This window comes from Crocodylus siamensis, chromosome 1 (assembly GCF_052110815.1).
Source record: "Crocodylus siamensis isolate JL-2025a chromosome 1, ASM5211081v1, whole genome shotgun sequence".
Classification (NCBI taxonomy): domain Eukaryota; kingdom Metazoa; phylum Chordata; order Crocodylia; family Crocodylidae; genus Crocodylus; species Crocodylus siamensis.
Window position 1 is genome coordinate 162,270,234 of NC_143395.1, and position 23,561 is coordinate 162,293,794.

At 46.2% G+C, this 23,561-nt stretch overlaps 1 protein-coding gene across 1 annotated transcript in view; it reads left to right on the top strand.

Annotated features, from left to right (window-relative positions):
* LCLAT1 (lysocardiolipin acyltransferase 1) overlaps positions 1-23,561 on the top strand; it is a 242,612-nt gene that overhangs the window by 169,813 nt on the left and 49,238 nt on the right. The window lies entirely within an intron of this gene.

The following is a 23,561-nucleotide window of genomic DNA, read 5'->3' on the forward strand; positions in this document are numbered from 1 at the left end:
ACTTGAGACCGTGCAGATGCTCACTCTTTATCAGATTTTCACTTGGATGACAAAGGGATCTTTGAAGAAGGTCTCCAGATACAATTCCCATTCCTACCTGCCTAGTAGGCCAAAACCTAGTATATCAAAATTGTCTCCCACTAGACTGCTGGCTACCTACCACACTGCCAGGTACCTGCCCATAATATGAGCTTAAACAGGGTTTTGGATGTGACTTCTCCCAACCTCCAGAAGCTGGAGGTGGCTATGGTTTTCCTGTTCTAATGCTACATTCCTTCACCATCTAGGTTTCCCTCTTAATCCCAGAGATGAGTAAAGAAACCCCAGATTCCTTCCCTCTTAGCAATCTTTTTTTTCCTTTACATATTTATCATCTTTGCAGTCAGAGTCTGGGAGGTTTTTTTTCCTTTTTCTTTTCTTTTTGGTTTTTGGTTGGGTTTTTTTTCTTATATTGAGGACTTAACAGGTCTTCCCAGAAAAGGTCCTACATACTCTTGTAGCCCTTTTGCCAGGTACTATTGATAGTAAAAGGGTGGACTTCACTTACATATGGTTGGATTCCATCTGTGACTGAATAACCCTGGTTCAGGCCACTGCTCAGAAACCTGAGAAATTAAATTGTCATCTAGGTGTCTTGATGAGCAATACTTGCAAAACAATTACAAGGCTTTGAATCTGAACTTTATTGGGAGTGGAATGGACTAGGGAAAGGGGGACATAAAACAAACTGAGAGAAGCCAGCAATTAATCAAAATGTGAGTAAAATTTTTAGTCCCCATGGTCTCTTAGGAAGAGTCTCAATCCCTCTTCTCCTCTCACTGTCTGGGCTGTGGCTACTAGGTAATGTTAATGAGGTATCAAGCTATTGCCCCTATTCTTTTATACCTAGGGTGACAATACGTCCTGGTTTGGCCGAGACAGTCTGGGATTTCAGAATATGGTTGCAGTTGGCAGGTGAAAATTTAAAATGTGTCCTGGGCACATGTCAGGGAGATGAAGCGGCAGAAGCAGTGACATAGGTAAGCCTTAGCAGACAGCAAAATTACCCTAAAATAGCTTTATTTGTGGAAAGACTATTAAAAATGGGAGATGGATTGTTAACACCTAAAAAGCAAAGAGCAATAGGTCATTAACAGGCCATTGCTTCCTTTAGCTGCCTGAATGGTAATACCAGAGCTACGCCATGCCATCCTGCCCCTGCCTTTGCCTGCAGCAGCACTGCTGACTTGACAGACAGAGGGGAGAAGGGGACAGTGTCCCAGATTCCACATTGTCCTGGATTTCACATTGTCCCAAAATGTCACCTTAGTTGTATCTGACTTATTTTATTGTCCAGAATTTGCCAAAGTCCAGATTTGGGAAAGGTCTGTTTCCCTCCCCTGACATGTGCCATTTGCGATGCTGTACTGTCTAGCTCAGTTGAAGGGACTCTGGACAGTCAGGCCTTCGTGTGAGCCCTGTAGTGAGTCTTCAGCTTTGGGTCACTATCTTAGCTTGCTCTCTGTGCAATTTCAGTCTTCAGAGAGTTCTTGCCACAAAGGAGATGCTTCTGGAAGGACCCCCTTTCCTCTCTCTGCTTAGTATTCTGTTCTCACACCCAACCAGACTTTGCTGTGGCTGAGAGACCCTTCATCCCAGGCATATTTGATATAGTTCTCTTGTCTGTTCATTTCCTAACCAGGGTAATAAGCATTTTATTGGCTGCAAATTCAGGATTTACCTGTATTGTGGCCAAAACAGTTGTATAACCAAAATGGAAGTGAGCCTGAACCCTCCTGTCACTTCACTTTGCTCACCAATAGATACCAGCTGAGAGTGAGCACTCTACCTTGGGAGACTGTCAACCTGGAGTTCTCAAACAGGCCCCAGGCTCTTCTCTCTGCTTACTAGCAAGTGTCAGTAGTGAGGCTGCTTTTATATCAGGATCTAGGCCACAGGGCTCCCACTCTGGACTTGACAGCAGATAGGCAAAAGTTCTTCAAAAGGACTTGCTTTGAATTACAGTGAACCTTGCAGGATCACAGGTGTCAGAGCCAGGATGAATAAAACTACTAGAAAGGACCTGATTCTGTCCCTGTGAGGTATGTAAGAATCAATACTGCATCCAGTGCAGCACTCTACTAATGAAGGGGAATCTAGAGTAGGCTGAAGAGCACTGGTGTAACATGTTATCCTCTTCCTATTTATGCAGTAGCTATAGCATCTTCCTAAATTCACATTATATTATCTAGACTCAAAACCAAATTGCTGTAGTCAGGTGATTTTCTAAGGCAGGAGTGTCAAAGATACGGCCCACAAGCTGGACCGTCCCTGTGCACCACAGGCAGCACACACCAGTTCCAGCCCCACACAGCACGCAGGGCAGGTTTGGTGCAGGCACTGAGTGCAGCGTGCAGGGCTGGGCCAGGGTGCATGCTGCATGCGGCATCCACACTGGATCAGCCCTGAACACTGAATCTGGGGCTTGTCCAGACCAGTGGGTGGGCTCATAGACCACTCCCATGTGCTGGATCCAGCATGGGAGCTGTGTACAGCACGTGCCCCAGACTGAACCTTTGCAGAGTATGGTGTATGTTGTTGACCAGCGCTGCACGCAATGTGCAGGGCTGGGGTTAGCTTGTGCTAGATGTACTGTGCGAAGCTGGGGCCAGTCCTGGGCACAAGCTGCATGTGGGTTCAGTTCAGATAACATGCTGCACTGGGTGCCTGCACCAGACCAGCTCTGCACACTAGATTTAGTGTGTCAGGCCATTCTATGAGCCCTATCTGGCTCATAGGGCCAGATGAGTTTAACACCCCATGTCTAAGGGCATACTACAGAATCAATGTGGACAAATTGGAGAGAATCCAGTAGAGGGCAGTGAAAATGATGAGACGGCTAAGGCACATGACTTCTGAAGAGAAGCTGCAGGAACAGGGCTTATTTAGTCTGGAGAAGAGAAGACTGAGAGGGGATTTAATAACAGCCTTCAACTGCCTGAAGGGTGGGTACAAAGAAGATGAAGCTAGACGCCGTTCTCAGTGGTGGCAGATGGCAGAACAAGGAGCAATGGTCTAAAGTTGCAGCAAGGGCTGTTTAAATTAGATATTAGGAAAAAAATTCTCACTAGGAGAGTAGTAAAGCACTGGAACAGGTTACCCAGAGAGGTGGTAGCTTCATCCTTGGAGGTTTTTAAGACCTGGCTAGACAAAGCCCTAGCTGGGATGATCTAGTTGGAGGATGGCCCTGCTTTGAGCAGGGGATTGGACTAGACTTCCTGAGGTCCCTTCCAACCCTCATATTCTATGATTCTATGAGTTTGACACCCCTTGTCTAAGGTAGTTCTCTTGCTTGTTAAAGATAGAACAATGGCTTTTTGGTGACTCATCTGGAGCACTCAGATTTTGTCACCAGTCAAACATAATCCCATCTCTTTAAAGCATCTTAACCACCAGGAAGGTAATTCACTTTAGAGAAGGGAAAGGGATGAAGTTTGCTAGTTCCTCCCAGGATTTCTCTCTTCCTTTGCCAGATACCATCACTGCAATGTTTCATGTGTGCAGTTTGGTATGGGACTAAAAATAACTTCTTTCTAAAAATGTCATGGGTGTATTGTGCTTAATTGCAGCGTACAGGCTTTATGTAGGATTTATCAGTTGATGTTCTATGGCCTATGGTAAGAGGACACTCCAGATGATCTTAATGGTCTACTTTGGTCTTAAAATCTGTGGGTGAAATCCTGCCCCACTGAAATTGATGGGAGTTTCAGCATTGATCTCAGTGATGTCATAATTTGACTCGTGGAAAAGGCAGTAACTCTGGCAGAGTAACGGATAGAAGCGTGACACTCTGGATAAAGTTTCTTTGTTTCTTTTTTTAAATATGCATGTAACAATCTTGTTTATAAAATGGAGTGGACATTAGTGTGCTGATTTCAATGTGGCTTGGTTTTTACTTACCCAGATCCTTTGCACATTGGCTCTGTATTTCAGCAAGTCTCCCTTGATGTAAATGCCATGGGTATCCAAGAAATCAGCCAAAGTTGAGGGCCAGGTCACATAATTTGGGGAATATTAACATGAGGGACAGAGGAGAAGACCAAGATGCAATTATTTATACAGAATGCTAGCCTGAACAGAGTAGGCAGATATTTCTGTTGTGAACAAACTGCCTAGTTGTAGGCATACTTTAGTTTAGATATATAAAAGTGCTAAAGTAAAGGAAAGGTAGGGGTAGATTGGAAATTGCTACTTATCTGTTGAATGGAAACTTGACGTTAAATAAGATCGTCTTATGTTTCACTGTTTGAAACACAGTGAGACTTCCAGGAACTAATTATCTAGCAATGGTTGGTGACATGGAAATATATTAAATATACATAGATGGCTAACCATGACTAGTTGATGCATGCAAAGGGGCATTCAATTTAATTTTTATGTAAATTAAGTAAGGCTTGAAGCAGCCAACTTTGTATTAAAATAGTGCAAAGCAGCAAAAGCAAAGAAATCCATAATTGAAGTAGATACCCTTTTGTTTCTCCCTGCCCCCTCCTCCCCAACCTTCTCCCCATTCTGTGTAGGTATTTTAACATATGTTGTGTATATAGTAAAATCGCACTCTACCCAAAGACATCGTTATCTAGAAAACAATCAAATGAATTGTTTGGAAGCTAATTTAATTCCTTGAGGATAACATTTTCAAACTCTACTTTTTCTTTGGGATTGTAATGGTTTAATGGAAAACATGGTAAAGGATATCCAACGTCACTGAGATAGGTACTATTATCAGTGCTTGTAATCTATTTAGAAAAGCATAGGGACTGGCTAATTCTAGGGGATTGTGGAAGTAGCTGGGGGACTCTCTACCAAAAGGATCTCAAACTTCTGTGAAAAGCATTTGCCTTCCCTAAAAGTTTTTAATATCCAACTGTGAGCCAGCAGGACTGGGGCTTTTTAACCCTAGAGATGTGGAGGTGCAACGGTAGATGACTGAGCACAGGAAAGCAAGATCCAGCATAAAGTCAAGCAGGGGAAGAAGACCATCAACCACTGGGAGGAACTAGAAACACATTCTGGTGCCTGGAAGTAGGGAAGAATGGAAAATGGTGAGGGAACAAGGTATCTGAAGGCCCACTGGACATGGTGGGAAGTCCTGAATGTTTGTTTTTTTTAACCTTTTCTGCTGGATATCAGGTAGATAAGGACTCTCAGAACCCTATTTGTTTGCTTCATGCATTCCTTCTCAAACATCAAGTGTGGTTGCTTTTATTTGCAGGAAGTGAGGGATAATTCTGAATGGGACTCTACTCATATTGTCTGTATATTGACAATAGTTAAAGGCACTTTGGAGTGGCTAGTTTGTTCTGCATGTATTGAGGCAATTTCTAAATATGGTGTTAATATGCATTATAAAAATATCCCTCTCGCAAGAACAGTTACAGAACAGATGCCTGTGCCACATTTCATTGGTGCTTGCTGTTTAATTTTGAAACACAGATATCAAAAGCACTTAGACCAGAAGCTGTCAACTTATGGATTGTGATAAAGTGTTCAGCACAGAGCTGCAAATCTGCTTTTATTCCATCTTTCTCCACTCAGATGCCAGAAAGTTTCCTATAAAGCACCAGCAATTCTCAGTTTGTGTCACGTATGTCACAGGAGGCACAATCGATGAGTAACCTGTGAAGCACTGCAGGTACTGAGTTCTGGACTTTGAATGCATATAAGAATGACCGAATGCAAGTCTGCTTCATAGACCCTTTTTTTTTTTAGGAATAAGAAGATCATATTATAGGCTACTTGCTTCTTGCCTTCTATATTTTTGCTGCTTTTAAATTATACATGTTGTTGTTGAGTACATATTTTTTTCAACAACGTATTAGGTCCAAGGACCATCCAGGACCTTACAAGACTTGTATGGTCCTTAGACCTTATACATCATTGAAAAAAATGGTCCAGAAATTGTCACGCTAAAAAGCTCAACACTGTAGTTAACAGTGTGCTGAGACTCGCAACAGGCTGCACAAACTACACACACACAGATGTACTCTCTGTACTCTCAGGCATTAGACCAAGTGATATAAGAAGACAGACCTAACATCATTACTAGCAATGGAGCCAAGAGATGACAGAAATCACCAGCTCCATCAGCTGTTAACTGAAGACCCAAATAGATGGAGGCTTAAGAGACTTAAAAGTCATAAACCGTTTATACACGAAACCCACAAGCTTTTGGAAGGGAAGGGATGCTGAACCAAACCTATGAGCAGCAATGAAATGGGCCGACCTCTGGGAAAGGTCAGACCTATTCCTACAGCATTTTATACCAACACCAGATGTGTCCCCCATTGGGCATGACTTTGACAGGGAAGCGTGTGTCAAGCTGAACAGACTGAGATCTGGATATGGACACTTCAAAACAACTTTTCACAAGATGAACATCTTGGACAGCCCTTGTGTGAATGCAGTGTCCAGCAAACAGCACAGCACTTAATCAAAATCTGCAAACTTGACAAATGCCCAGAAGGGGCAGATGGAATCTGCATGCTGAGCGATAATACCAGAGAGCAGCTCATAGGTTTGGAAATTGATATCTGACACCATGTGCACGTGAGAGAAGGTCCAAGGAAAGACTACTGTTGTCATGGCAAATTTCAAGTACAAAGATCATAGATCAGTAAAAGCTTTAACATTTGTATAATTACTTAAAATAGCAAAATACAGGGTTTTTTAAACGAATTTGTTTGCAAGCCCAGAATGAATTAACAAATGAGTTTTATAATTATTTGAGAGCTGATCATGGAAAAATATGACATAGAATTGACTGTGCCAGCGCTGTTCTAACATAGATGAACACTGAACAACAGTCTCATTGCAATCAATCACGTGCCCAGTCAACCACATGTTGCTGTCTGTTGTCATGTAATGTTGTCCATCAAAGAGTGAAAAATCTTTATCATCTACATTTCCAGCCCCATCATATCAAATTAAAATCGACACATTTTAGTTCACGGTACAGTAGTCTTGTTAACCTTTAAAGCAAAGTGTCTTTTTATTGTCCTAGGTTTTCAGTCATGTTTGGGGGAGGTGCTGATCCACTGCATGTTTTCATAACCACTCTGGGGTCAGTTGCTGTCAGTGCAGTTGTTTGGCATTCTAGTGTAAATAGAAATACAGGTAAGAGCTGACCAGTTGGTAGCTGGCACTACCAACTGGAATCATGATCCAAGGAGCAGATTTCAGCTCCTAGGCTATGGACCAGTAATGGACTAGTGTTTTGAAGCTTGGTATATGTTCTCTTTAAGGCACAGAGATGTGTACATATCCTTGTATAGTCTTAATTTTGTGTACCAGTATTAATTGCACCATGATCAGGAATGGATGGATGTGCAGCTCTTCAGGGGTAGTTCACACGCTAAGTCCCAATTACAGTAATGCCTCAGTTAATGAAGTAGATGCGTTCCATGATGTGACTTTGTTATCAGGAACTTCATTACCAGAGGTAGCAATAACATAGGAGGCATAGGGATGCATTCCAGGACTTCAGAGAAGGGGTGGGTACAGTAGGAAAATATCATTAAATACATAATTAAAGGCCCCCCACAGCTCCCCTGGCCCTACACTCCCCCACCCACAGCCCCTGCTCCCCCAGCCCTGCCAGAGGGGGCCCCCAGCTGCCAGGGCTGTGGACCTGGGCCGCTGTCCACCACCATGCACTCTCCTGGGGGGTAGGGGAGATTCATGCCCCCCAGATCTGTGCGTGGGACAGGCACAAGCTGCAGGCTTGGGCTCCTGCCCTGCTCCCGTCCCCCAGGGCCTCCTCAGCCCGGCAGGCATGACCCAGCATGGCAGGGAATGGTGGGGCCATGCAGGGATCTCCTTGCTGGTGCAAGCTTTGCCCTGCCCTGACAACATGCCTCCTGTGCATGCTGCTGCTTTGAAGGGCGCAGCAACGCACTGCTGTTCTCACTGCAGCCCTGCATGCAGGAGGCACATCACCAGGGCAGTGCAGAGCAAGCAGCAGCGAGCAGCTTGTCCGCACAGCTCCCCTGCTTCCCGCTGCATCAGGTGGTGCCTACCAGGCTGCAGAGGCCCTGGGAAGCAGGGTGGCAGGGAACAGTGGGTCTGCACGGAGAAGCTGCTCACCTCTGTGAGCTCCTCACTGCTTCTCTGCCCTGGGCCCTCTGCAGCCTGGCAGGCACCATCCGACATGGCAGGAAGCAGGTGAGCTGCACAGAGAAGCTGCTTGCCCCATGCTGCCCTGGTGACGCCCCCGACATGCAGGGCTGCAGTGAGGGCAACAGCGCAGGGTTGTGCCCCTCAAAACAGCAGCACATGCAGGAGGCGCATCGCCAGGGCAGCAGGAGGGGAGCTCACAGCAGCAAGGAGATCCCCGTGTGGCCCCGCTGTCCTGAGCCATACTGGGTTGTTCCTGTAGGGCTATGGAGGGAAGCAGGGTGGGAGACCAAGCTTGCAGCTGGTGCCTGCCCCATGTACAGATCTGACGGGCATGGGTTCCCTCTGTTCCCTAGGTGTGCAAGCGGCAGTGGGGAGCTGGCCCTCCCCTTCCCCCAGACAAGCCACCTGTGGCTCCATCCTACTCCCTGCTGAGGCCCTGCAGCCATGCGTTTTGGGCCCCAGCCCCCAAGTCCTGCCCAGCTGAGCAGCAGCCCCAGTCCTGCCCAGTTCCCTCCCTACAGGGGCCTCAACCCTCCTCTCCCCACCCCTTACCTGTTGGAGCTACTCTGTAGGCTGCCTGGGGCCACGTGCATGTATTGTACATGTACATGGCGCCCCTGTCTTACTGCCTTCCTCCTGCTCCCTCTTAGCTCCCTGCAGGCTGGAACTCTGCCTGCCTACAGGGAGCTCATTGCAAAATAGCAAAATCCGTGGGTTTCTCTGGTAAAACAAGAAAGCCACAGGGGAGGGAGGTTCAATTTTTCAATTTTTTTTTTTTTTTGGCAAGAAAACGACAGGTTTTGTTATAAAGGAGCTTTGTTCCCAGAGGATTTGTTAACCGAGGTATTACTGTATAGTGTTTTGACAGTAAGTAGGAGGGAAGCAGGTAAGTGTCTGTCTCCCTTTAGGAGGCTGCTACCCCAGGACGCACATATACAGACAAAATTTAAACTGATATAACCCTCCATCAGACTGGGCCAAGGTAATCTGCATTATCTGTCTCCTACTTTTATACCCCATTGTAACCATTTCATCTGTGCCTTGCCTTGCACCTTCCTTCATCAGCCAGTATCAATAAACCTAAGGAGCTGTTTCTCTCAGCCTTCTCCATTGGTGTTGGGCACCATTCTGGACAGGCCAAAACTGAAGATAAGACACCCAAAATTATATTCAAAGAACATTACAGTAGAACCCAGATTATTTGTATTCATATGGCTTCGAGTCCACTTAATTTGCAGTGGGTCACTGTACTGACAAGCCACTCATTTGGTTGATACAGTATTTATTTCAAAGGGAACAACTTCTCCACCCATCCAAAGCTCATTAGAAGCCCCCCAGTGCCTATACATCTCCCAACTTGTTTGCAAATCTGCATCTTTTCAAGGGAGGAGGAACATTACCCAGGTTCTACTGTACTGTGCTTATAAGTCAAGTATTCAAATATAAAGTAATGCCAAAATTAAGGTTGCTTGTAGAACCTTAATTTGACCTCTATGCATATGCATTATAATTTCACAGTTTTCATAGACATTAGGGCTGGAAGGGGCCTCAAAAGATCACTGAGTCCAGCCCCCTGCCCCGGGGGCAATAAGTCAGCTGGGGTCATAGGATCCCAGGAAGATAAGCATCCAAATTTCTCTTGAAGGCATTCAAAGTAGGTGCTTGAACCACCCCCGATGGCAGGCTATACCAGACCTTGGGGGCTCGGATAGTAAAGAAATTCTTCCTTATGTCCAGCCTGAAATTGTCATGGAAGAGTTTGTGACTGTTCAACCTCGTCATCCCTTGGAGCACTCTGGTGAGCAATCATTCCCTCAGATCCTGGTGAGCACCTCTGATAAACTTATAAGTGGCCACCAGATCACCCCTGAGCCTGTGCTTTTCCAGGCTGAAGAGCCCCATGGCTCTCAGCCTCTCCTCATAAGGTCTGTTTTCCTGACCTCTGATCATGCGCACAGCTCTTCTCTGGACTCTCTCAAGCTTCTCCACATCCTTTTTGAATTGTGGAGCCCAAAACTGGACACAATACTCCAGCTGCTGCCTCACCACGGCCGAGTACAAGGGGTGAATGACGCTAGTGTTAATTAAAGCATTTTTTGACTGAGCACCTGCCTCATTCAGTACCAATTGTACCATATTTTGTTTATTGTTCCGTGTGTTGTCCGAGGTTGTGTTATTGAAATCCTGTTCTGAAGGCTGCATTCCCACATAGGCCACTCTGAAACTTAGAAGTAGGGTCAGAAGGGACCTTGTAGATCTTCAAGTCCAACCCCCTGCCTAGGCAGGAGAAAAAACTGGGCTCAAATGATCCCAGCTAGGTAGGCATCAAGCCTCCTCTTAAAGACCCCCAGGGTAGGAGCCAGCACCACTTCCCTCGGAAGCTGGTTCCAGATCCTAGCTGCCCTAACTGTGAAGTAGTTCTTGCGGATGTCTAATCTAAACCTACTCTCCAACAACTTATAGCCGTTATTCCTTGTTATGCTGGGGGCGCTAGGGGAAACAGTGTCTCTCCCAAACCCTTCTGGTCCCCCCTAGTAAGTTTATAGATGGTCACCAGGTCCCCCCTCAGCCTTCTCTTGTGAAGGCTGAACAGGTTCAGGTCCCACAGTCTCTCATTGTAGGGTCTGCCCTGTTGTCCTAGGATCATGCGGGTGGCCCTCCTCTGGACCCTCTCACTGTTCTCCACTTCCCTCCTGAAGTGGAGCGCACAGAACTGGACACAGTACTCCAGCTGTGGCCTGACCAGCATCACGTAGAGGGGGAGGATCACCTCCTTGGCCCTGCTAGAGATCCACCTGTGGATGCACGACAAGGTCCGGTTAGCCCTGCCAACTGTGACCTCGCATTGTTGGCCCATGTTCATCTTGGAGTCAGTAATGAATCCAAGATCCCTTTCTGCCTCCGTGCTCTCAAGAAGGGAGTTTCCCATCTTATAAGTGTGCTGCTGGTTACTACTGCCCAAGTGCAGCACCCTGCACTTGTCAGTATTGAAGTGCATCCTGTTTTTGTTAGCCCACCCCTGCAACCTATCCAAGTCTTGCTGCAGTCTTTCCCTCCGTACTAGCTGCCGTCTTTCACCTCACCCCAAATTTTGGTATCATCAGCGAATTTAAACAGGTTGCTTTTCACCCCGTCGTCCAAATCGCTGATAAAGAGATTGAACAGCGCAGGCCCAAGGACCGAGCCCTGGGGGACTCCGCTGCCCACTTCTCCCCAGATCAAATCTGACCTGTCCACCACCACCCTCTGAGTGCAACCCTTCAGCCAATCTGCAATCCATCTGACTGTGTAGGCATCAATGCCACAGTCGCCCAGTTTTTTAATGAGGATGGGGTGGGAGACGGTGTCAAAGGCCTTGCTGAAGTCTAGAAAGACTACATCCATGGCAACACCTGCATCCAAGGCTTTTGTGACCTGATCATAAAAGGCAATCAGGTTGGTCTGACATGACCTGCCCCTAATGAAACTGTGCTGGTTGCCCTTGAGCATCATCTCTAAGGCCAGCCCATAGCAGGTGTGCTCCATGATGATCTTCTCAAAGAGCTTCCCTAGGATTGAGGTAAGACTGAAGGGCCTATAGTTGCCCGGGTCCTCCCTCTTCCCTTTTTTAAAGATCGGGACCACATTGGCTATCTTCCAATCATCTGGCACCTGGCCCGAGCACCATGAGCGCTTGTAAAGCTGTGCCAAGGGCCCTGCAATAACCCCTGTTAGCTCCCTCAACACCCTGGGGTGAAGACCATCTGGACCTGCTGATTTGAACACATCCAGCCCCTCCAGAAGCTCTCTAACCCAGTCCTCCCCAACCTGAGGTCTGGAGGCATTCCCCTCGAGTCTGTCTTGCATCACAGTGTGGAAGTTCCAGTCCCTGCCCAAGAAAATGGAGGTGAAGAATTGGTTAAAGAGGTCCGCTTTCTCCTCTGGCGCAACTACCAGATTGCCCAGAGGATTTTGCGGGGGTCCCACATTTCCCAGTGCTTTCTTCATCCTCCCTATATATTTGAAAAAGGACTTTTTGTTATCTTTGATTTTGGATGCTAGTCCTAGTTCTATGTCCGCCTTAGCTTTCCTTAAAGCCCCTCTACAGGCCCAAGAAGAGGAGGTATACTCCTCTTTGGAGATAGCACCCCCCTTCCACTGGGTGTATGCCGTTTTTTTGGTAATCAGACATTCCCGTACACCCTTGCTGAGCCAGGGGGGCTTTCGGGCACTCTTGCCCCCCTTGCTTTCTGTTGGGATGGTCACCCCTTGGGCCCTGAGTATCGTCTCCTTAAGGAACGACCACTCATCTTGGGCACTGAGTTCCCCTGCCCTTGAGAACCCCAGCGCCTCTCCCACTAGTCTCATCAACTCGTTGAAGTTGGCCCTCTTGAAGTCTAGGGCTACTGCCTTGCTGCTGGCCCTTGACACCCTGCGCTGGATGGTGAATTCCAGCAAGCGATGATCGCTATCACCCTGGTAGGTGGTCAAGGACCTGGAGGCCCCTTACCACGTCATCGCCTGTGGCCGGGACCAGGTCTAACAGGGCATTTCCTCTGGTGGGACTGTGCACCTCTTGAATTAAGTGGAGGTCCTGTATCTCGGCCAGGAGTCTCCTGGGACAGTCCAACCTGGCTGACTGTTCCTCCCAGCAGATGTCTGGGTAATTTAAATCCCCCATGACAACTACATCTCTTGCCTTAAGTGCCTCTGCCAGCTGGCCCGAAAATTCCCAGTCGTGCTCCTCCCCTTGGTTGGGGGGTCTGTAGTAGACCCTCACCATTAGATCCCTCTCCCCACGGCCCCCTTGTATCTTGAGCCAGAGCACTTCAGCTTGCCCCTCCTCTGACCCCATTCTGCTGGCAGAGGATGTGTATTGCTCCTTGACATAGAGCACCCCACCCCCACCTTTCCTTCCTTCTCTATCCCGCCTGTAAAGCCTGTAGCCCCTAATGCTAACTGCCCAGTCGTGGGATGAATCCCACCACATTTCTGTAAGCCTTATTATGTCTGGGTCTGAACTGGCTATTCTGAGGGTGAGTTCCTTCTGCTTATTCCCCATACTATGAGCATTGGTATATAGGCATTTAAGGCCCTGCCTAGCTGTGTGTGCCACCCCTTGATTTGGGAGACTGTCTGGACCCCTGTTTCTTACCTGGGCACTCCTTGCATTTGTTACCTGTCTTGCTCGGGTGGTGTCTCCTCGTCTTCCTGTGGCCCCCTCCCCCGGCAACGCCAGTTTAAAGCTCGCCGTATGAGATCAGCCAACCTGGAAGAGAAGACACGCTTGCCTTTAGGAGAGAGGTGAAGCCCATCCCACCCCAGCAAGCCCTCCGCCTGAAAGCAGTGTCACTTAGAGCATCTGAATGTTCCCCAAACATTTTTACCCAACGCACTGGTAAGATAAGGAGTAGTGTATCTCCATTTTACAGATGGGAAATTGAGACAAAGGGAGATTAATGTCAAAAGTGTCCTCTACTGTTGGATACTCAATTTGGGACACTTAGGTTGTGACTTTTCAAATTACTTGGCATTATACGTAACACGTTGTACATTTAGAATGCAACTTGCATAGACTTCAGCTGCATCTTTACAACTTTATAAATTGGGCCCCAGAGTTTCAAGTCAAGCACATAAAAAATAAGGAATACAAAATTAGTAGCCACCTGTGAAAGGTTTAAGTGGTTTATCTGGCATCCCTTAGGAACTGGGTAGCAGAGGCAATGATAGAATCCAGTCTCTACAGCAGCAGTCAACTGCCTTAATTGTTAAACCATCCTTTCTCTTCCTGCAGTCCTCTGACTTGGGGCTGTAAAACTTCTGGATGATGGGGTACTACATGCCATGCAGGTTGTCTGTCTACCCCCCTGCTGTGTGGGCAGCACAAGCAATCCAGGCCCTCTCTTGCCACATGCAAAGCCCAGTTCTACTGCTGTGTACACAGCACATTCCCACTGCCCTGCTCAGCCCCCAAGGAACAGGGGCAGGAAGCAGAAGCGAGAGGAGGGAATGGGAGCCTGGAGACCCTGGCTGCTGCAGCACTAGGAGCTATGGAAGCTAGGGGTGGGGAAGGCTGGGGACTGCAGTTGGGTGGAAGCCTAGGGGCCATATGTTAACCCCCTGGGGGCTGGATATGACCTGCAGACCACCCCTGCTCTGACATGTTAACTACTTATCTACCAGCCTCTGGAACAAATAGAGGTCCTAGGGTCACCTTCACTGCATAGTCTTGATTCCACTCCAGACCAGGTCCTCCTGTACACTAAATGAGACAAGATCCTGGGAGAAAATAATACAGAATCATGAAATTAAAGGCTGTATCATACTCCCCATGAGTATATATGCATGATAATTGAATTAAGGTTGCACAGTTGATATTGAATCTGATGTTTCACAACTTTTTGGCATGTACGATCTCCTACTGGTGAAGAATAACAACCTGCTAGGTAAACAAGTGGAAAGGGGAAGTTTTGCCAGTGGGTTTCATAGATGCTTGTTGACAGTGAAGGAATAATGAGGCTCAGGAGCCTTGATTTCCATCCCTAGGGTGTAGAGGGGAGTGTGTCATAGGATTCTTTTAGCCCAGGAGTCGGCAACCCCCGGCACGCAAGCCAGAGTGTGGCATGTGAAGGTACTTTGCTTGGCACGCGCTCCTCAGGGCGGACAGTGGGGAAGGGGCTGGCACTGCACTGTCACAAGGATCAGGCCCCTCACAGCTCCCCTGCTGTCCACCCAGAAGCACATGTGCACCTGCTGGCAGGGATAAGCCAGGCCAGGGCTCTGTAGACCTCGATGCAACAGCTTGCAGCCTCTCTGCCTTCTGTTGCAAGCAGCCTGGGCTCCATGGTGGATGGCAGGGGCCTATGTAGAGCCCAGGCCAGCTGTGGCAGGCAGCCAGGCGGCTGCAAGCCACTGCACCAACATCTGCAAAACCCTGGCCTGGCTGGTTGCTAGCAGCAGGTGCACATATGCCCTGGGGCAGATGGCAGGGAGGGGGTCGGGGCTGTATTGCCACAACAAGGATTGGGTGTCTCGCAGCTCCCTGCCATCTACACTGGCACACCATCTTAAAAGTCAAAGCTGAGGCATTTTTGGAGCTCTGCCCAAAAACGTTGCTGAGCCCCTGTTTTAACCATTGCCCTCCAGCCTGCTTCTTTCCCACCAACGCCTTGTCCCATTGCAATTCTCTACACAACTCTAGTCCTTGCATTTGCTCAGGTTTCTAGATCCCAGCCCTTGTCTCCCTGCCTAGCTGGTCCTTATTCCTTCTTCGGTTTGTCTCTCCTTGCTGCTCCTACTGCCCATGTTCCTTAGCCCCACTGTCTTCCCTTCCTAAGAACCCAGCTCCTCATCCAGTATTTGTCTTTATTTTCCCCAGCTCCTTGTTCCAGATGATTTGCCTAGCTGACACCAGTTTGTCTCCTTATACTTTGGCTCCTTCTCAGATCTGGTTCCAATCTCTGCCCCCCGTCTCACTAGTTTCCAGTCTTCCTCAGCTCTTTGATGTTTTTCTATGCTGGGTTGAGTGGGTTCCAGGCTCTCCTTATAAGCTCCTTGTGTTAACCTACTCAGTCCTCTCTACGCAGCCCCAGGTCTGGTTCCTGGCCTCTTTTGCAGTTTGAGTCAGGTTGCTTCCTTTCTTCCACATTGCCTGAGTGGTCACATGTAGGAGCTATCGGGGAATGCAGCAGGCTCAATTGCTTCATGAAGATCGTGCATTCATACAGACTGCAGCCAGCAAAAGCAGCTGTGAGGAGCTTGGGTATGCTAGGGTTTGGGGGGAGAAGTGGATCATCTGAAACTTTAGCTGTAAGCTCTAGCAAGTTTCCACTGTGGGTGTGCAAGCTGGAATTTTTCAGAGATTTAGAACTTGGCCAGATTTTGGGCAGATCTTCGTGGACCCTGATAAAAGACACATCCTAGACACAAATGTTACACTCTGCCAAATTTTAAGTCCCAGTTCCAAAGTCTGGAAGCATGAAAATGTCCCAGATAAAAGGTTGCCAGGCTTTTGAGGTACAGAGTAGAGGTTGACATTGGAAAATCTTATCTTCCCTACGTTGTTCTTAAAAGTATCTTAACCTGAAACTTCAGTTGCAGCTGTATTAAAAAGAAAAAGTTGCCCAACATTGACACCAAATATGGACAATTTCAGCCAACATTTTTAAGTTAGATAAATGTATAAGTAACTGAAAACAGGGTTTTATATTGGGAGATATTGCACAGTCTTATATAAGTGGTGCTAGTAATGAAACCTATAAGAATAGAAGGTGGTTGTGGTTGTGCAAGTTGTTGCAGATAGCAAAAAAATGCTGTTCAAAATCTTTATTTTTAGATTAGATCACCAAACTGGGCTGCACAACTTGTCCCATTTTTACTTCTGCTTGATCAGGAAAATGCACAGTATGTTGGCATTATGCTGCACAAACTTAATGTAACTGTCTAAGGCCAATTTGTTAAGAGATCAACTTACAATATAATTTTTTTCCCTTAAAGAATGCTAAGGATTTTATTGTTAATAATAATGTGTTATCCCTTTATGGGTAAAGTTATTTTGTTCTTTTCCAAGATGAATGCAGCTTTCACTGGCTCCATCCAGTAAGGGACAACTGTTTTATTGTTTATATAGGCTTGTGGAGCTAGACTCTCAGCTGGTGTGAATATTTGTCTCCTTTCTGACTTTCCAGGCATTGTGCTGGTTTACACCAGACATGCCTCTGCAAGGAGCTCAAAATGCATTCCTTACCAAATACAAATTATGATGTGGCTTTTCTAGCTCAGCTTTAGTAAAACAAAAAGGAAACAACTTCTAAGATATTTTAGGTATCCTTAACAAGTTACCCAGTGTGAGAGGAAGGTTAGCTACTTAATTGAAGGTTTTGCATATCTGAGTCTGTAGCAAGACAATGGGGCCAACTTAAAAGGCATTTAACCACCTAGAGCAGGGGTGGGCAACCTATAGCCCATAGAGCCATTTGATCCATCCTGCAGACCTGGGGCTTCAGCATCTGGGGGCAGTAGTCTTTTTCCTGCTGCCACAAGGAGAAGCACCAGCTGCAGATAATCTCCATAATAGGGGGGGGATCTCTTTCCCTGTACCATTGTAGAGGACAGTGCTGGTGATGGCTGGGTCCTAGCACCCATCAAGCTATCTAGTTATCTGCCTGTGACTCATACTGGGTCATTCCCGCCTGCAGCCCAGAAAGGTTGATGACTGCTGGCCTAGAGAGAGAGGTAGCTAAAGAAAAAATGCCGAGTACATGACATTGTTGATTGCCAGTGGCTTTAATGAGAAATGGGTATTTCACCTTTCAAGACAGTTCTAAAAATCTGCCATCCATCTATTTGCCTCTTACATACATACATGCTTTTATAAATATGCCCATGAAAATTGAAACTCTCTCTCAATTCTTTTTGCTGCCCAGTTTAGTTGCATTTCGTAAATCTGTTGGCATTCACTGTCCCCAGTTCGAGGAAAGAGGTTGCTAAGAATCTACAGGTATATTTACAATTAGTCCAAGAGGGGTAGAAAAAGAGTTCAGTGCAAGCCTGAATTAAATGTTAGGTTTCAAACTTTGCTGTTTCTGAAAAGCCAGTATCACATCAGTATAATTGAGTGTATACATACGTAACATGGGGTAGCTGAATGTTAGTCATTGCTTTCCTTTGCCAAAGTAGCTGTTTTGTTACCTCCTTATGTAAAGTAATTACCTCTCCCTGCTCATGAAAAAACAATGTTAATAGTTCTCTTCAGATACATAAAGTATGGTAGAGTATAAAGCTAGCAATCTTTCATTCCAAATTAATATGTTTGCGGTTCTCTATTTAAGAGTGCCCTGTATTGATAATGTGTAAATTGCACATTGTTGCTTGTATTTTTTCATTTGCACATAATGCTGTCTTTTTTCCCTTCATTTATTTGATTCCTGTTTTCTGTGGTAAACTACAGAAATTATCTTTTCTCTGGGGCTGTTATCTAATCATCTAAACTACTTAAGCTGAAATTAATAAGCGAGCAATAAACCGTAAATTATAATGAACATCATACAAGGACATTTTTGATAAAATCATCTGTTTTGCTTGTGGTGTGTTGCATATAGCAAACCCAACGTGGTCATTCTCCGAAAGAGAGAAAGAGAGAGAACAAAGCAGAGGGAATAACTTTTTATTGTCCTAAATAAACTAGTCAGTATAGCAATCTAGAGTTAATTTTTTGGCCAGTGATTTTATTTATTTATATATATATAATATCAATTTAATGTGTGAGCATCTTAACCAAACAGTGCCAGCTTATAAATGTCTGCAGTTGCAATAAATTTTCATTGCTTCTATAACGTTATTTTTTCATCTGTCTGGCTGCATGGCTCCAGGGAACCAGGTGCCTTTTGTAGTCAAAACCTGAATGACCCCTGTTTTTAGCCAATCAGAAATTATCCTCAAAGGATCTTTGTCATCTAAAATCTAGCTCCTGTTTTTACCTGCCATAGAAACAGTTTTGCCTGTGCTGTTTTTTTGTTGTTTATTTAAGTCAAGGTACTGTAATGTTTTGTGCTGACAAGTATAAACTGTCTGTCAAAGTCATGATGACTTTGGACGTTTGAGCAAATATGATAGACCTCTGGTGTTAACAGTGGAACATAAATGGGAAAAATAACATTTTTGAGAGAGAATGTAAGCTGTCCTTTTGAAAAGGCAGCATATTTTTCTCCTTCCGTTTCCAAAAATTAGCCAATATTTTCTATTCTCTCCACTTTAAACTTGGTATTTAAAGCATTGATCAAGGAACTGTTTCCTTAACCAAACTTCTTGAAGATCATTAATTCATTCCATCATTTGATACAATTATCTCCAATAAAGGCTTGCACCATTTCCCTTTTTCCCTTCTTTTTTTGAGAAAAGGATGGTAACTTGTAACACTCTTTGCCAACTTCATCTTTCTACTTAAACACACTTCTCCCTTGTTCCTAGTCCTAACTTTATCATGTGTTTGTGTTCTTGAATCAGGTCTTCCCCTCCTTCTCTCATCACCCAATCTCACTTGTACCCCTTTATGGATTTTACTAATACTTTTAAAGGCAATATCCAACAGATTCCCCTCACTCTGATTCCCCTCTGCCTTCGATTTAAAATGGTCACTTAAAATATCCATAAGACGCCATGCAAGTTGTGATAATTTTCCTCCCTGCCCCTAACCCACACGCTGTTTGAAGGTCCTATTAATGTTTTCAGGTTGAACTGACTTAATTCTTAGTGCTTACCCCCCAATAGACTCTTATCACATGCATGCTGATTTTTTTTTTTCCTATTAAACCAGATTAAGTTTCATTCAGATATTCCCTGCTGTCTCTTGATGGATTCTTCAGAGAAGGCAGTAGCGTTGAGGCTCTGGAACACAAAATGTAAAAGCTTACCAGTTCTTTGTGACTGGCATACGATCATCACTGTTATAGTAAGAATACTGCTATTTCATTAAGAGTGTTTTGTATTTGTCTTTGTTAGTAAAAAGGTATCTACATATTAATAAATTATCCCATGAACCTCCCTTATTATATTAGGAAGTCTGGTGTGTGAGCACCACTGTTGAGACAAAGTTTTCCCCCCAAACTAAGGACCTCAACACTGTGATAACAGAGTGGCTGGGGAATAGTTTTAAAGGCTGATAAAATATAGATTATTAAAAAGTACTTTCCCCCAAGTTTTTCCCCAAGTTTTCCAAATACCTTAGTCCTTACCAAATTAAATACAAACTTTCCCTCATCAGAGACCAGTAAAGTTTTTATTCATGTGAGTTAAACAACATAAAATGCCTATTTTCTAGGCCAGACGCTATGTCGTCTTGTTTAAAATCGCATTCCATGGTATGTTATAAAAACAAAATACTGTATTTAGAGAAATCCAAGGCAACTTTGAATTTAAGATGATCCCCCCGCCACCAGTAATTAGCTTCTATACATAGAAAATTTATAAGTTTGTTATATTTTCCATGTATAGAATCTAACGATTGGTGGCTCAGGGGAAAGTAGAGGCAGAGGGGCAAGCAGTGGGGGAGCAGGTAGTGAGGGGAGCCAAGCTACCCATGCCACCTGTAGCTCCCTCCATGGTGCCTGCCCCCACTGCCATGCCGGTGCCTTCCAGTACCTGCCCTCTCCCTGCTACTTGCACCCCCTACTATCTGCCCCCAGGGCCTGCACCCCTTCAGCTGCTTCCCCCTTCACTCTCCATTGCTTACCCTCTGTCTTGGGTCTGGCTCCAACTTTGACCTTGCTCTGGCCCAGGATGCAGAGCATATGTTAGGTCCTCTTGTGTTGTGGGTTCAATTCACTGAGTCAGGAGCCACTTGAACAAAGAGGTTTCTTTATTTATGCCACCCAGACATCCATGAAATTTCTTTTTGGCTCTCTCTTACACTCTGCCCATGTTTAACAGTGTTATCCTTGAGGGTCACTGAGTGACAGCCTAACATTTAAAGGTACACAATCTTCACAGCTCCCCTTTCCAAGCAGAAAACGCAACTCATTTCACCCAGTAACATGCGAGTGTGCACGCACATGCCAATGTATGTCCACATATTAAAATATCATCTGTATACATTTTGGCACCTTCAGGGTCATCAAATTTGTTGTATATATTTACAAAAGACTTCTGGTGCTGAACATAACCCAAAAGGCAATCTGTGACAGGAGAATCTTCCATATGGAGGCTTGAGTATGCACAAATGTCTGCTATTTTTCTCTAAAGGGCCCTGCCAAAACCCAGCTGATGCATCTAATTTGAAGAAATAAATATGTTGCTTATGCCATCTCTCTATAAAGATTCCTTGCTTGGTTGAAATGGGAAAATGTTCTCTTTTTACGTATCTATTAAATTGTTTTGGGTCTGGGTGAATGTGAAGGGTTCCATCTTTTTTCACTGTTACTAAAGAATGAACCCAATCTGTCAGTTTCTCTACTTTCTCAATAATATCCTGAGCAACTAGTTTTTTCTTGTTCTTTTTTCAGGGTTTGCCTTGGAACTAACAGATTTTTTTCTGAGAGCATGTATTATAGTAGTATAGGGTTCAGACAGCTTAATCTTAGGTCCTTTGTTTACTGCAAGGGGCTTGGCAAGTTCAAGTCCAGTATAATAACATTGCATTGTCCGCCAGTATCAAGTTTAAAAGTCGTAGGACCATGGTGGCCAAACTGCGGCTTGCGAGCACAGTACTTGCAGCTCTCCAGAAATTGGCCAAAGCTCCACTCACTTCTCACTGAGGCAGTTCCAGAGGACAGTGCAGCCCAGCACCTCCCACTACTCTGGCTTTCCCCATGGAGAGCACACCCTGACCTGCCTCCTCCCTCTCCCTCTGGGACTGCTGGCTCAGGCACCGGGCTGCAAGGGCAGGGACTGCAGGTGGGAGGGTGGTCACCTCCACTCCAGGTTGCTCAGCCACTGCTGAGGGCACTGGAATGCACCCCAGTGGGGCAAATCCTTGATTGGCTGCTTAGCACATGCCCACCCCCCCAGCCCTTTCCTGTGTCCCCCCACCAGGGGGGAATGGTCTCTCCAGCCCCCAACCCCCACCAGCTGCCCTTGCCTTTGAGGGACTCAGCTGCCCTTGCTTCTGGGGGGGTGGGAGGGGAGAAGGTGCCTAAAGTGATTCCAGCCCAGCTTGAGGGTCTGTGGCAGGAGAACAATAAAATCCCCACCCCTGAGGCGGTTCCCCTGCCTCCCATCCTGCTGTGTTGATAGTCATAGGCAGAGGCTGGGGAACAGAGGCTTTACTGCTTCAGGATACCAGGGGGGCAGCGCCAGCCCTGCTCTGCTGAGCTAAGTACAGGCAGTCAAAATGCCCAGGGCTGAATCAGTTTGATCTTTGCAGGTTAGTCTAAACTGTGTAGATTGAACCAGAAGCAAGCGAACAGACATTCACTTTTGATTCTGGAAATTCAGCCACATGCCTGCAGTAGCTTAGGCCAGAAGCTGCAGGGTGCTATAGTACACCTTCCCTTCCCTTCCCTTCAGCAATGGTACGAAGGCTGGAGGGAAGCTGGGAGTGAAGCCCTCCGAGGTCTTTCACCCCTCCCTGCTTGAGTTGGGGGGCCTGGCCAGCCCCCAGCAGGACCCCTGAATATGATTGGGGTGGGGGGGGTTAAACCCTTACTCCAATCTGCACAGACCCAGCTAGGGGGTGTGTGGGGGGGGAACGGGGCAGCCCCTGCCAGGTGTTTCCCCTGCTTCCTCTGGGAGGGGGTTGGGGGTGTGGCCAGATCTCAGCCTGGGCCAGCACACCGGGGGGGCGGGGCAGAGGGGAGTTTAAAACACCTCCCTTGGCCCCGTGGTACTCCAGAGTTTAAACTCCTCTCCCTCCCCTCCAGCTCAGCACTCTGGTCCCAGCTGGCATCTGGCCACATCCCCACCCTCGCCCCCTCTGCTGTAGTGGCGAGCAGGGTAGCTTGTCAAGGGCTAGGGTTTAAAGCCCCTTCCCCACCCCCTCTGCCTTATTCTGCTGGAGGCCCAGCGTCTGGACACCCCCACCTCCACTCCAGTGGCAAGTGCAAGGAAAAGCCTATGAGGGGCTGCTGGGGTCTGGACCCAGGTTTACCACCCCAACCCTCTTCTCAGCCAGCTAGAGAACAGAGCCAACCCTGCTCTGCTGGAGTAGACAGCACAGCCCAGGGCTGCAAAGCATGCTGGGATTCTGGGGGACTTTGAGTTAACTTAAACCAGGAAGGTGTCTGGAACAGAAGTTCCATAACCTGGTTTGACCTAAATCAGTTCAGTCTGATATTATATCCAACCAGGTTTATCTTAAACCAGTTTCAGCCATTTTGAAAGCAGTTTATGCACACTGGACTTCTGTTCTGTTACAGGTTTAAATTAGTTTCTGATCACTTAAACTGGTTTATGTGCAACTAGCCTGTGAAGTCTCCAAAATTACAGGATTCACTCAGCACTCTTGAGACTGCTTTCAGATTCTCCGAAGGACTCTCCCTCTTTTTGTGACCTCATGTGGAACTGGTATCTTTCAAAAGTCCCATTCTTTTTCTGAGTGCAGTACTCCTTAAATATTTTGACCACTCTCTCATAATCGGTCTGCTTGGCTTGACTCAGTTGCTGACTGTTATATACATCCAGTGCCTCAGCTGCAGCATTTGCTGTATTCAGAAAAATAGCTACCTTTTTGTCACTTCACGTCTCAGTGGCTCTACTCGTCCTCATGATGTACAGGTTGATTTACTGCTCAAACCTCTTCCAGTTCTCTCCTGCATGGCTGGAGAGTTTCAGATCTGCTAGATCCCATAGTTGCTCCATTTTTTTCCTCCCAAAATTCAGTCCACATGACACAATCACTTGTTTTAATCCATTTCTGCTGCCCTATCATGTTGTGGGTTCATATCACTGTGTCAGGAGCCACTTGAACAAAAAGGTTTCTTTATTTATGCCAA